The sequence below is a fragment of the Lolium perenne genome, chromosome 5 (assembly GCF_019359855.2).
Source record: "Lolium perenne isolate Kyuss_39 chromosome 5, Kyuss_2.0, whole genome shotgun sequence".
NCBI classification, from domain to species: Eukaryota; Viridiplantae; Streptophyta; class Magnoliopsida; order Poales; family Poaceae; genus Lolium; species Lolium perenne.
In genome coordinates, this window is record NC_067248.2 from 232,626,856 (window position 1) to 232,642,031 (window position 15,176).

The following is a 15,176-nucleotide window of genomic DNA, read 5'->3' on the forward strand; positions in this document are numbered from 1 at the left end:
GTGACCAAGACGACAGTGCCACATATAAGTAGAATTATCATTCAATTTAATTCGCTTAGCATTAACGTTATGTATATGCGTATCACTACTATCGAGATCTAACAGAAATAAGCCATTCTTTTGTGGTGCTCGACCATAAAAGATATTATTCATAAAAATAGAACAACCATTATTCTCAGACTTGAATGAATAACCGTCTTGCATTAAACAAGATCCAGATATAATGTTCATGCTCAACGCAGGTACATAATAACAATTATTTAGGCTTAAAACTAATCCCGAAGGTAGATGTAGAGGAAGTGTGCCGAATGCGATCACATTGACCTTGGATCCATTTCCAATGCGCATCGTCACTTCATCTTTCAGCAGTTGTCGTTTATTCTTTAGTTCCTGTTTCGAGTTACAAATGTGAGCAACCGAACCAGTATCAAATACCCAGGTACTAGAACGAGAACCAGTGAGATGAACATCTATAACATGTATATCAAATATACCTTCTTTCTTCTTTTTGACAAGGCCGCTCTTCAGATCAGCCAGATACTTGGAGCAATTACGCTTCCAGTGTCCCTTCTCCTTGCAGTAATAGCACTCGACATCGTGCTTAGGGCCGTTCTTAGGTTTCACAGGAGGCGTGGCAGCTTTCTTGCCACCCTTCTTGAATTTTCCCTTAGACTTGCCCTGTTTCTTGAAACTGGTGGTCTTGTTGACCATCAACACTTGGTGCTCTTTCTTGATCTCAATCTCAGCAGCTTTTAGCATGCCAAAGAGTTCAGGTAACTCCTTGTTCATGTTCTGCATATTGTAGTTCATCACGAAGTTCTTTTAACTTGGTGGCAGTGATTGAAGGACACGATTAATCCCCAGTCTGTTAGGAATCACTATTCCCAAGTCACTGAGTTTCTTCGCATGCCCGGTCATGGCGAGCATGTGCTCACTAATGGAGCTGCCTTCTTCCATGATACAGCTGAAGAATTGTTTCGATGCTTCATAGCATTCTACGGCCGCATGAGTCTCGAATATAGCTTTCAGCTCATTCATCAACTCATGAGGATCATGGTGCTCAAAACGTTTTTGAAGATCGGATTCTAGACTGCACAGGATGGCACACTGAACTTGAGAGTACCGAGTTTTTCGAGTCTCGTAAACAGCTTTTACTTCATCGGTTTCAGTTTCTGCAGGAGGGTCACCTAGCGGTGCCTCAAGCACATATTGCAGATTTCCGCCAGAAAGGAAGATCCTCACATGACGGAACCAGTCGGTGAAGTTGCTACCGTTGCTCTTAAGTTTTTCTTTCTCTAGGAACTGATTAAAATTGATTGGGGACGTCATCTCTACAACATATATTTGCAAAAGTTTAGACTAAGTTTATGACAAATTGAGTTCAAATTTTAATTCAATATAATTAAAAAAAACTAGGTGAACTCCCACTCAAAACAATATCCCTTGCATTGTCTTAGTGATCACACGAACCAAATCCACCACACCTAAACCCGATCATCACGAGAAAAGGTGTGATTTCAATGGCGAACACTCAAAGTGTTCATCATATCAACCATATGATTCATGCTCTACCTTTCGGTATCACGTGTTCCGAGACCATGTCTGTACATGCTAGGTTCGTCAAGGCCACCTTAGTATCCGCATGTGCAAAACTGTCTTGCACCCGTTGTATGTACTTATTGAATCTATCACACCCGATCATCACGAGATGCTTCGAAACGACAAGACTTGGTAACGGTGCTACTAAGGATGAACACTTTATTATCTTGAGATTTTAGTGAGGGATCATCTTATAATGCTACCGTCGCGATCTAAGCAAAATAAGATGCATAAAAGGATTAACATCACATGCAGTTCATACGTGATATGATATGGCCCTTTTGTCTTTGCGCCTTTGATCTTCATCTCCAAAGCACGGACATGATCTCCATCATCTTCGGGCATGATCTCCATCATCGTCGGCGTAGCGTCATGGTCAATGGCGCCGTCTTCATGATTGTCCTCCATGTAGCAACTATTACAACTACTTTGAAATACTACTCAACATGAAATTTAAAGACAACCATAAGGCTCCTGCCGGTTGCCACAATACAATAATGATCATCTCATACATATTCATCATCACATTATGGCCATATCACATCACCAAACCCTGCAAAAACAAGTTAGACGTCTCTAATTTGGTTTGCATATTTTACGTGGTTTAGGGTTTTCGAGAGAGATCTAATCTACCTACGAACATGAACCACAACGTTGATACTAATGTTTTCAATAGAAGAGTAAATTGAATCTTCACTATAGTAGGAGAGACAGACACCCGCAAAGCCTCTTATGCAATACAAGTTGCATGTCGAACGAGGAACAAGTCTCATGAACGCGGTCATGTAAAGTTAGTCCGAGCCGCTTCATCCCACTATGCCACAAAGATTCAAAGTACTCAAACTAAAGATAACAAGAGCATTGATACGTCTCCGACGTATCGATAATTTCTTATGTTCCATGCCACATTATTGATGTTATCTACATGTTTTATGCACACTTTATGTCATATTCGTGCATTTTCTGGAACTAACCTATTAACAAGATGCCGAAGTGCCCGATTCTTGTTTCTGCTGTTTTGGTTTCAGAAATCCTAGTAAGGAAATATTCTCGGAATTGGACGAAATCAAAGCCCAGGGGCCTATTTTCTCACGAAGCTTCCAGAAGTCCGAAGGAGAGACGAAGAGGGGCCACGGAGGGGCCACACCATAGGGCGGCGCGGCCCCCCCCCCCTTGGCCGCGCCGACCTGTAGTGTGGGGCCCCCGTGCCGCCTCTTGACCTGCCCTTCCGCCTATAAAAAGTCTCCGTGACGAAACCCCCAGTACCGAGAGCCACGATACGGAAAACCTCCCAGAGACGCCGCCGCCGCCGATCCCATCTCGGGGGATCCAGGAGATCGCCTCCGGCACCCTGCCGGAGAGGGGAATCATCTCCCGGAGGACTCTACGCCGCCATGGTCGCCTCCGGTGTGATGTGTGAGTAGTCTACCCCTGGACTATGGGTCCATAGCAGTAGCTAGATAGTTGTCTTCTCCCCATTGTGCTATCATTGTCGGATCTTGTGAGCTGCCTAACATGATCAAGATCATCTATCTGTAATTCTATATGTTGCGTTTGTTGGGATCCGATGAATAGAGAATACTTGTTATGTTGATTATCAAAGTTATGCTTATGTGTTGTTTATGATCTTGCATGCTCTCCGTTACTAGTAGATGCTCTGGCCAAGTAGATGCTTGTAACCCCAAGAGGGAGTACTTATGCTCGATAGTGGGTTCATGCCTGCATTGACACCGGGACGATGTGAGAAAGTTCTAAGGTTGTGTTGTCTGTTGCCACTAGGGATAAAACATTAGTGCTATGTTCAAGGATGTAGTCACTAGTTACATTACGCACCATACTTAATGCAATTGTCTCATTGTTTGCAACTTAATACTTGGAGGGGGTTCGGATGATAACCTGAAGGTGGACTTTTTAGGCATAGATGCAGTTGGATGACGGTCTATGTACTTTGTCGTAATGCCCAATTAAATCTCACTATACTCATCATGATATGTATGTGCATGGTCATGCTCTCTTTATTTGTCAATTGCCTAATCGTAATTTGTTCACCCAACATGTCGTTCGTCTTATGGGAGAGACACCTCTAGTGAATCGTGGACCCCGGTCCAATTCTCTTTATCGAAATACAATCATCGCAATACTTGTTCTACTGTTTTCTGCAAACAATCATCTTCCACACAATACGGTTAACTCTTTGTTACAGCAAGCCGGTGAGATTGACAACCTCACTGTTTCGTTGGGGCAAAGTACTTTGGTTGTGTTGTGCAGGTTCCACGTTGGCGCCGGAATCACTGGTGTTGCGCCGCACTACATCTCGCCGCCATCAACCTTCAACGTGCTTCTTGGCTCCTCCTGGTTCGATAAACCTTGGTTTCTTTCTGAGGGAAAACTTGCTGCTGTGCGCATCATACCTTCCTCTTGGGGTTGCCCAACGAACGTGTGAAATACACGCCATCAAGCTCTTTTTCTGGCGCCGTTGCCGGGGAGATCAAGACACGCTGCAAGGGGAGTCTCCACTTCTCAATCTCTTTACTTTGTTTTTGTCTTGCTTAGTTTTATTTACTACTTTGTTTGCTGCACTAAATCAAAATACAAAAAATTAGTTGCTAGTTTTACTTTATTTGCTATCTTGTTCACTATATCAAAAACACAAAAAAATTAGTTTACTTGCATTTACTTTATCTAGTTTGCTTTATTGTCTTGCACTCTATATTAAAAATACAAAAAAATTAGTTACTTTTGTTACCATGTCTAGCTCTGAACCTGTTACTTCTTCGCCTGAAGAATTAGTCTTCACTTTTAAACAAGGGGATGAGGAGAGTTTTAAGGATGCTTGGTCTAGAATTTTTACTTCTTATCGTAAAACTGAACCTCAAATGACTCTAAGTTTGCTCCTTAGTAATTTTTATTTCGGTATTATGATTCGCTATAGATATGCTTTGGATACTTTAGTGGGAGGAGATTTCCTTCATTGCAATGGGGATCAAGCTTTTAATGCCATAAAGAAGTTGGTTGCATCACATGATTCAGCTAATAACTTTGATTCAGTCCTCACTAGCATTTATAATAGATTAAATAATCTTGAGATAAGTACATCTCGCTTGAATGATAATTATTGCCACGTTCGTAATCGTCTTGAACAAGTTTTAGTGAACTCTAAACTCTCAATGTGGGATCCTGCTGTTAAATTTGTCATCGGTGATCGAACTCTCCATGCCTACTGTGATATTATGTATGAATTTTGCCTTATGCCTGAAAGTATTTATAAATCTTTGAAACTTTGGGGAGTCGAGGAAGGAGGAGAAGAAATAACTCTCATTGATAACTCTACTATAATTCCTAAAGGAATAGCCGCAGGTGTGCATACAACCATTCTTGGAAGAACAATATCCATTGATTATCTTGTTGTTGAAACAGGAAAACTCACACTCGGAAGATCCCTGCTGAAACTATTGGGAGCAGTCATTGATGTTGGAGAAGGCACTCTGAAATTCACCTCTATACCAGGGGGAAACCATATATTTCCTAAACCCAAGGGAAAGAAAAACAATAAGAAAGGTAAGGGTAAAGCCCAAGGTAAGGTTGACACACCATCTCTTGATAATACTTGATACACACTTTCTGCGCCTAGCTGAAAGGCGTTAAAGAAAAGCGCTTATGGGAGACAACCCATGTTTTTACCTACAGTACTTTGTTTTTATTTTGTGTCTTGGAAGTTGTTTACTACTGTAGCAACCTCTCCTTATCTTAGTTTTGTGTTTTGTTGTGCCAAGTTAAGCCGTTGATAGAAAAGTAAGTACTAGATTTGGATTACTGCACAGTTCCAGATTTCTTTGCTGTCACGAATCTGGGTCCACCTCCCTGTAGGCAGCTCAGAAAATTAAGCCAATTTACGTCCATGATCCTCAGATATGTACGCAACTTTCATTCAATTTGAGCATTTTCATTTGAGCAAGTCTGGTGCCATTTTAAAATTCGTCAATACGAACTGTTCTGTTTTAACAGATTCTGCCTTTTATTTCGCATTGCCTCTTTCGCTATGTTGGATGAATTTCTTTGATCCATTAATGTCCAGTAGCATTATGCAATGTCCAGAAGTGTTAAGAATGATTGTGTCACCTCTGAATATGTCAATTTATATTGTGCACTAACCCTCTAATGAGTTGTTTCGAGTTTGGTGTGGAGGAAGTTTTCAAGGATCAAGAGAGGAGTATGATGCAACATGATCAAGGAGAGTGAAAGCTCTAAGCTTGGGGATGCACCCGGTGGTTCACCCCTGCATATATCAAGAAGACTCAAGCGTCTAAGCTTGGGGATGCCCAAGGCATCCCCTTCTTCATCGACAACATTATCAGGTTCCTCCCCTGAAACTATATTTTTATTCCATCACATCTTATGTGCTTTTTCTTGGAGCGTCGGTTTGTTTTTGTTTTTTGTTTTGTTTGAATAAAATGGATCCTAGCATTCACTTTATGGGAGAGAGACACGCTCCGCTGTAGCATATGGACAAGTATGTCCTTGGTTTCTACTCATAGTATTCATGGCGAAGTTTCTCCTTCGTTAAATTGTTATATGGTTGGAATTGGAAAATGATACATGTAGTAATTGCTATAAATGTCTTGGGTAATGTGATACTTGGCAATTGTTGTGCTCATGATTAAGCTCTTGCATCATATGCTTTGCACCCATTAATGAAGAAATACATAGAGCATGCTAAAATTTGGTTTGCATATTTGGTTTCTCTAAGGTCTAGATAATTTCTAGTTTTGAGTTTGAACAACAAGGAAGACGGTGTAGAGTCTTATAATGTTTTCAATATGTCTTTTATGTGAGTTTTGCTGCACCGGTTCATCCTTGTGTTTGTTTCAAATAAGCCTTGCTAGCCTAAACCTTGTATCGAGAGGGAATACTTCTCATGCATCCAAAATACTTGAGCCAACCACTATGCCATTTGTGTCCACCATACCTACCTATACTACATGGTATTTTTTCCGCCATTCCAAAGTAAATTGCTTGAGTGCTACCTTTAAAATTCCATCATTCACCTTTGCAATATATAGCTCATGGGACAAATAGCTTAAAAACTATTGTGGTATTGAATATGTAATTATGCACTTTATCTCTTATTAAGTTGCTTGTTGTGCGATAACCATGTTCACGGGGACGCCATCAACTATTCATTGTTGAATTTCATGTGAGTTGCTATGCATGTCCGTCTTGTCTGAAGTAAGAGAGATCTACCACCATATGGTTAAGCATGCATATGTTAGAGAAGAACATCGGGCCGCTAACTAAAGCCATGCTCCATGGTGGAAGTTTCAGTTTTGGACAACAATCCTCAAATCTCAAATGAGAAAATTATTAATTGTTGGTATATGCTTATGCATAAAAGAGGAGTCCATTATCTGTTGTCTATGTTGTCCCGGTATGGATGTCTAAGTTGAAGAATAATCAATAGCGAGAAATCCAATGCGAGCTTTCTCCTTAGACCTTTGTACAAAGCGGCATAGAGGTACCCCTTTGTGACACTTGGTAAAAACAATGCATTGTGATGATCCGGTAGTCCAAGCTAATTAGGACAAGGTGCGGGCACTATTAGTACACTATGCATGAGGCTTGCAACTTATAAGATATAATTTACATGATGCATATGCTTTATTACTACCGTTGACAAAATTGTTTCATGTTTTCAAAATCAAAGCTCTAGCACAAATATAGCAATCGATGCTTTTCCTCTATGGAGGACCATTCTTTTACTTTCAATGTTGAGTCAGTTAACCTATCTCTCTCCACCTCAAGAAGCAAACACTTGTGTGAACTGTGCATTGATTCCTACATACTTGCTTATTGCACTTATTATATTACTCTATGTTGACAATATCCATGAGATATACATGTTACAAGTTGAAAGCAACCGCTGAAACTTAATCTTCTTTTGTGTTGCTTCAATATCTTTACTTTGAATTATTGCTTTATGAGTTAACTCTTATGCAAGACTTATTGATGCTTGTCTTGAAGTGCTATTCATGAAAAGTCTTTGCTTTATGATTCACTTGTTTACTCATGTCATATACAATGTTTTGATCGCTGCATTCACTACATATGCTTTACAAATAGTATGATCAAGATTATGATGGCATGTCACTCCGTAAATTATCTCGTGTTATCGTTTTGCCTCGCCGGGACGAGCAGAACTAAGCTTGGGGATGCTGATACGTCTCCGACGTATCGATAATTTTTTATGTTCCATGCCACATTATTGATGTTATCTACATGTTTTATGCACACTTTATGTCATATTCGTGCATTTTCTCGGAACTAACCTATTAACAAGATGCCGAAGTGCCGATTCTTGTTTTCTGCTGTTTTGGGTTTCAGAAATCCTAGTAAGGAAATAATCTCGGAATTGGACGAAAACAAAGCCCAGGGGCCTATTTTCAAACGAATCTTCCATAATTCCGAACGATAGACGAAGAGGTGCCACGGACGGGCCACACAATAGGCCGGCGCGGCCCCCCTTGGCCGCGCCGACCTGTAGTGTGGGGCCCCGTGCCGCCTCTTGACCTGCCCTTCCGCCTATAAAAAGTCTCCGTGATGAAACCCCTGCACCGAGAGCCACGATACGGAAAACCTTCCGGAGACGCCGCCGCCGCCGATCCCATCTCGGGGATCCAGAGATCGCCTCCGGCACCCTGCCGGAGAGGGGAATCATCTCCTGGAGGACTCTACGCCGCCATGGTCGCCTCCGGTGTGATGTGTGAGTAGTCTACCCCTGGACTATGGGTCCATAGCAGTAGCTAGATGGTTGTCTTCTCCCCATTGTGCTATCATTGTCGGATCTTGTGAGCTGCCTAACATGATCAAGATCATCTATCTGTAATTCTATATGTTGCGTTTGTTGGGATCCGATGAATAGAGAATACTTGTTATGTTGATTATCAAAGTTATGCTTATGTGTTGTTTATGATCTTGCATGCTCTCCGTTACTAGTAGATGCTCTGGCCAAGTAGATGCTTGTAACCCCAAGAGGGAGTACTTATGCTCGATAGTGGGTTCATGCCTGCATTGACACCGGGACAAAGGGAGAAAGTTCTAAGGTTGTGTTGTCTTGTTGCCACTAGGGATAAAACATTAGTGCTATGTTCAAGGATGTAGTCACTAGTTACATTACGCACCATACTTAATGCAATTGTCCGTTGTTTGCAACTTAATACTGGAGGGGTTCGGATGATAACTTTGAAGGTGGACTTTTTAGGCATAGATGCAGTTGGATGACGGTCTATGTACTTTGTCGTAATGCCCAATTAAATCTCACTATACTCATCATGATATGTATGTGCATGGTCATGCTCTCTTTATTTGTCAATTGCCCAACTGTAATTTGTTCACCCAACATGCTGTTCGTCTTATGGGAGAGACACCTCTAGTGAACTGTGGACCCCGGTCCAATTCTCTTTCTTGAAATACAATCTCTGCAATACTTGTTCTACTCGTTTTACGCAAACAATCATCTTCCACACAATACGGTTAACTCTTTGTTACAGCAAGCCGGTGAGATTGACAACCTCACTGTTTCGTTGGGGCAAAGTACTTTGGTTGTGTTGTGCAGGTTCCACGTTGGCGCCGGAATCCCTGGTGTTGCGCCGCACTACATCTCGCCGCCATCAACCTTCAACGTGCTTCTTGGCTCCTCCTGGTTCGATAAACCTTGGTTTCTTTCTGAGGGAAAACTTGCTGCTGTGCGCATCATACCTTCCTCTTGGGGTTGCCCAACGAACGTGTGAAATACACGCCATCAAGCATCAACGCCCACAAAACCATTGTGTTCTACTCGTGCAACCATCTATGCATAGACACGGCTCTGATACCACTGTAGGATAACGTTGCATAGAAAAAAAAAATTTCCTACCGCGAACACGAAATCCAAGCCAAGATGCAATCTAGAAGACGGTAGCAACGAGGGGTTTATCGAGTCTCACCCTTGAAGAGATTCCAAAGCCTACAAGAGGAGGCTCTTGTTGCTGCGGTAGACGTTCACTTGCCGCTTGCAAAAGCGCGTAGAAGATCTTGATCACGATCGGTTCCGGCGCCACGAACGGGCAGCACCTCCGTACTCTGTCACACGTTCAGTTGTTGATGAAGACGACGTCCACCTCCCGTTCCAGCGGGCAGCGGAAGTAGTAGCTCCTCTTGAATCCGACAGCACGATGGCGTGGTGTCGGTGGCGATGGAGAACTCCGGCGAAGCTTCGCTAAAGCTACGCGGGAGATATGGAGGAGAGGGGGGCGGCTAGGGTTTGGGAGGGGGTGGCCGGCCACTTCAAGGGGGGCGGCCAGCTTGTGGTCTTGGGGTGGTCGGCCCCTCCCTTGGCCCCTCATTATATAGGTGCGACCACAAGTGTTGGTCTCCAAGTCTTCGAATAAGACCCGAACCAAAAACCTTCCATATGGTGGGGAAACCTACCCAAGCTAGGACTCCCACTAGAGGTGGGAGTTCCACCTCCCATATGGGGGGGTGGCCGGCCCCCTAAGGGGGAGTCCACTTGGGACTCCACCCCCACTAGGGTTGGCCGGCCATGGAGGTGGAGTCCCATGTGGACTCCACCTTCCTTGGTGGTTTCTTCCGGACTTTTCTAGAACCTTCTAGAACCTTCCATAGAACCTTCCGCATCATTTTAATTCACATAAAATGACATCCTATATATGAATCTTATTCTCCGGACCATTCCGGAACTCCTCGTGATGTCCGGGATCTCATCCGGGACTCCGAACAAATATTCGAACTCCATTCCATATTCAAGTACTACCATTTTAACATCCAACTTTAAGTGTGTCACCCTACGGTTCGTGAACTATGCGGACATGGTTGAGTACTCACTCCGACCAATAACCAATAGCGGGATCTGGAGATCCATAATGGCTCCCACATATTCAACGATGACTTTAGTGATCGAATGAACCATTCACATACAATACCAATTCCCTTTGTCACGCGATATTTTACTTGTCCGAGGTTTGATCTTCGGTATCACTCTATACCTTGTTCAACCTCATCTCCTGACAAGTACTCTTTACTCGTACCGTGGTATGTGGTCTCTTATGAACTTATTCATATGCTTGCAAGACATTAGACGACATTCCACCGAGAGGGCCCAGAGTATATCTATCCGTCATCGGATGGACAAATCCCACTATTGATCCATATGCCTCAACTCATACTTTCCGGATACTTAATCACACCTTTATAACCACCCATTTACGCAGTGGTGTTTGGTGTAATCAAAGTACCTTTCCGGTATAAGTGATTTATATGATCTCATGGTCATAAGGACTAGGTAACTATGTATCGAAAGCTTATAGCAAATAACTTAATGACGAGATCTTATGCTACGCTTTAATTGGGTGTGTCCATTACATCATTCATACAATGACATAACCTTGTTATTAATAACATCCAATGTTCATGATTATGAAACTAATCATCCATTAATCAACAAGCTAGTTTAAGAGGCATACTAGGGACTTCTTGTTGTCTACATATCACACATGTACTAATGTTTCGGTTAATACAATTATAGCATAATATATAAACATTTATCATAAACATAAATATATAAATAATAACCACTTTATTATTGCCTCTAGGGCATATCTCCTTCAATGGTATGTTCACAAGATCTCATTAGATAGCAAAGGGTTAAGTCTCCACCTAGATGCTTAGTTGGATTAGTCTCCTCCTTTCTTTATCAATTCATGGATATAATCTTATTCCATGTGATATTAGGTTATCTCACTACTCCAAGATGAAATGGTTTACAAGCTAATACTTTAATTCAATGGTTGTCCTTTATTCTTAAATAGGTAAAGCTAGTATTAGTATCTTTGGTTTCTCTCATTTGGAAGGACTTCAATGCTAACCTAAGGTTAGGCTCCATAGAGGTTGATGTGATCACCAGAATCTATGGTTAACATAAATGGGTTCTCTCTCTAGGGAAGGTCTTGAATAATATACTAGTGTTCCTCTTAAAGATGATGATTTGAAGACTTGGATGTATATCCAAGGTTTAGCTCCAGGTTTGTTATTGCTTCTCTAATAAATAATATAGAACTCTCACCTCTCTGGGTTTGATGTATAATAATTTAGAATAGAGAAGAATATATACTTCTAAAGTTGATCTCCTTATCTTGTTTCCAAGATTGAGATAGAATGAATACCATGAGATTCATGGTAGGATCAAGGATTAGTTTAAGACATGGAAAAGATAAGTCAAGAATGGTTTCTCCATTTTATTGTTACTTGATTTCCAATTAATTGTAGGTTCATATGTTATGGCAAGGAATTCCATGTTATGATCTTTTATAAGATCAAGCAATTGATCATTGAGTAAAGTGTTGTTATGTTGATTATTAGTTCCATTTGATCTAACCCCTTAGATCAAATCATCTCTACCCAAAACAAGGTTTTATCAAAGTCACATTGAGGTTTGTAGCGCTTGACTTGATGAGCTACTTCAATTCCACCAAGGTCAAGTGAAACTTCAGTTACTGTGACTGTTTTACTTTAAAGCGCGAAAATTCCCCAGATTTTCTATGCATGAATGCAATGCACACATCTGTTTCCTCTATTTTTGTAACCCCATTATCTGGGATATTACAATGCCGTATGATTAGTAGCTAGGAAAAGGAATAATATTTAATCATGCCTTAATATTGGAAGTAGTGGGATCTGTGGGAGTAGGGTCCAATTGATTACGATTTATATCTTGATTAGAGGCAAGGAAGGTCCAAAAGGAGGGGCAATTTTACATGGAAAGTAGATTGGATGGATGGATTTTGCGCGGAGGATTTGATTTAGATCGAGCGGCCCAGATGTTCCGAATCTCCTTCACCAAACGCGTTGTATGACGTACGACCAACTGAAATATCTTTACTATTAAATGGGAGTTGGTCGTTTGACACTCAACGCACTTTGGTGGTCGTCATTAAAAGCATCCGGACCGTTCAATTTAATCTCATATCTCCGCTCCGTCCGATCACTTTTCCGGTCCTCTCCACATATGACAGGATCAATCAAGGTCATTCTCATTCAATTAGCAGTAATAGTATTTCCTTCTCTACATTAAATTAGCCATAATAAGGCAAGCCATACAAAGGAATGAATCAATCCGATATACGAAGTACTACTCCGCGCCCACAATCACACACAATAACGACATTTACTCCCCGCCCACAATCACGCACAGCCTATGAGTTTCACCTTCTTCAGCAGCGTGGCCGCAACAGGGCCTCTCAGATGCAGCCACCCCACCAGCACCCCGGTCACCCACTCCCTCGAGACTATCCCCAGGTTCCGCCGTCTGACGCCACCCCCTCAAGGTCTGCCATGCGCCGGCGTTCCCCCACTAGCGTCTGCCCGCAGCGCTCCGTCGCCTACGAGGAGGACCTTTGTGACAAGTCCGTCCTCGCACCGACGTCACCATCCGCTCGGTATTATCCATTCCCACTTCAACCAGTCACCGCCACCGAAGCGTTGTGCCCGCCGCTCCAGGGCAGATATAGCTAGGGTTGTTCCCAAATCCCAATCAACATCCCCCGTAGGTGCATTTAATCTCCAATCTGAGTGATGACAGTTTCAATCTTATACTGATGCCAGTAGACTCGATCCATGGAATTCCGTTACAGTTTATGAGAGATTCACTTTATCTTCTTCATGCATTGAGTAAAAGTTTTTTCCTGCAATAGTATCTGATGGGTTTGTTTGGATTTCTTAACATTATGGGTCTGTTTGGATTGTGTCCACATACCGCCCTTCCTATTTTTTGGCATTGACTTGGAAATTGACGGCTGTTTGGATTGTAGCCAAATTCTGGATCCACGCAAAAAAATTGGTCAGCACACTCAATTTTTCTGCCCACGGCAGGCGAAATCGTGCGCCAAATTATTGGCGCGCCCCTGTTTTGGTAGGGCTCGTATGGGCGCAATCCAAACAGCCCCTAGATGCTTTCCCGGTGCATGGAACATTATGCCTTGTACTCTCTTCATGTATTTTTGAAATATATGTTAGCTGCAAATGTCTTGAGCTTGCTAAGGTAGATTCGATACGTTCGGGATTAGTTTGGTGATTTATCCGGTCGAGAAGTATGAGACTATGTAGAACCTGAAGAAAAAATATGTGTTGATTTTTCCATAGTAATGTGATCCGTATTTAAGTTAACTACCATCTGCATTTCTCATTCGGCCTTAATGATCAGTTTTTAATTCTTGATTTGCACACTGTCTTTCAGGGGTAGCAAAAGAATATATTTTTACTTGAGGATTGTCAGGTGATTTAAAACCTGAAAGGCTTTGTCTATGCATCATCTGGTGTGTTAAACTATCTCTTTCGTGTCATATTGCCTTGCCATATTCTTTCGTTTCTAGAATAATAAAATGCTCCCCTCTGACATGCTTTCTGCTTCTATTTTTGGTACAGTTCTGATGATATTTTATTTTTCTAAATGACAAACCTAGATTCTGCAAGTTGATGGATACGAGTATGATGATGTAGTGGCTACCTTAACAGAGCAAGCATTACGCAAAATTTATAGACTTGTTAGTGGTTTAATGGATAGTCTTCATGTAGCTGATATCTGGAGATGTTGATTTAGTAATACCCATTCCTGAGATTGTTCAATAGTCCTTCTATACACTGATGCAATTATGTTGAACAGGATGAGATCGGTCCAAACTGAAGATTTAAGCCTCGACGAGTGCATATATTTTCTACTAATCTGCGTTCATTTTATTTATAATGTGCAGTCTTGTTTCTATATTGTCAACTGACTAGATATGGATCATCTTGGGTTACACATGCACCTTGTAGGTAATTATCTGATGAGCTTTTTTCAGTTCCTCATCCATGTGAATATGGTAGACATGACTTTCCCTTTCAGCTCATGCATAGTATGACCTTAAATTCGGCAGTATGATGACAAAGGTCCAAGGTTGTACAAAGTTCTTGGAAGTGAGGTCGTTTAAAAATTCTTACTTTTATTCTATTTCACTTTAGTTAGAATTTTGGTTGCTATTTGATGATTAAATCTTGAGAATACAAAATGAGTTTGCCGTCTTTCTTACTCCATGTATTGGTACTTGTCTTTCTTACTCAAGAGGTGCACATCTTGCATGCTCATGTATATTTGTATGCCACTTGTGACCTGGTTTGTTTAAGGGATATGGAAGATGGTGGAGTTTGTCGCATTTGTTCTCAAAAATTTGTACTCAACTCAGTGCATGATTCTTTTATTCCTGATCATCCTTGCAAGACCAATCATATCGTGTCTAACTAATTTGACTAAGAATTGTTGATATAGTTTTACCGTGCATTGCTCATAATTGCTAAACAGATAGAGTTAATAACAACCGTAAATCCAATATTCATGTTTTGAGCCAGATATGATTTCATACATGTAGCCTATAATTTTTTATGGGTGGTTATGCATTTCGTATGTAGCTCCAGGTGGAGTATTGCTTATTTTCGCTTACACATTTAATTTCTGGTAAGGACCTTTCAAACAATCCTTTTTTATTTATTTAGTG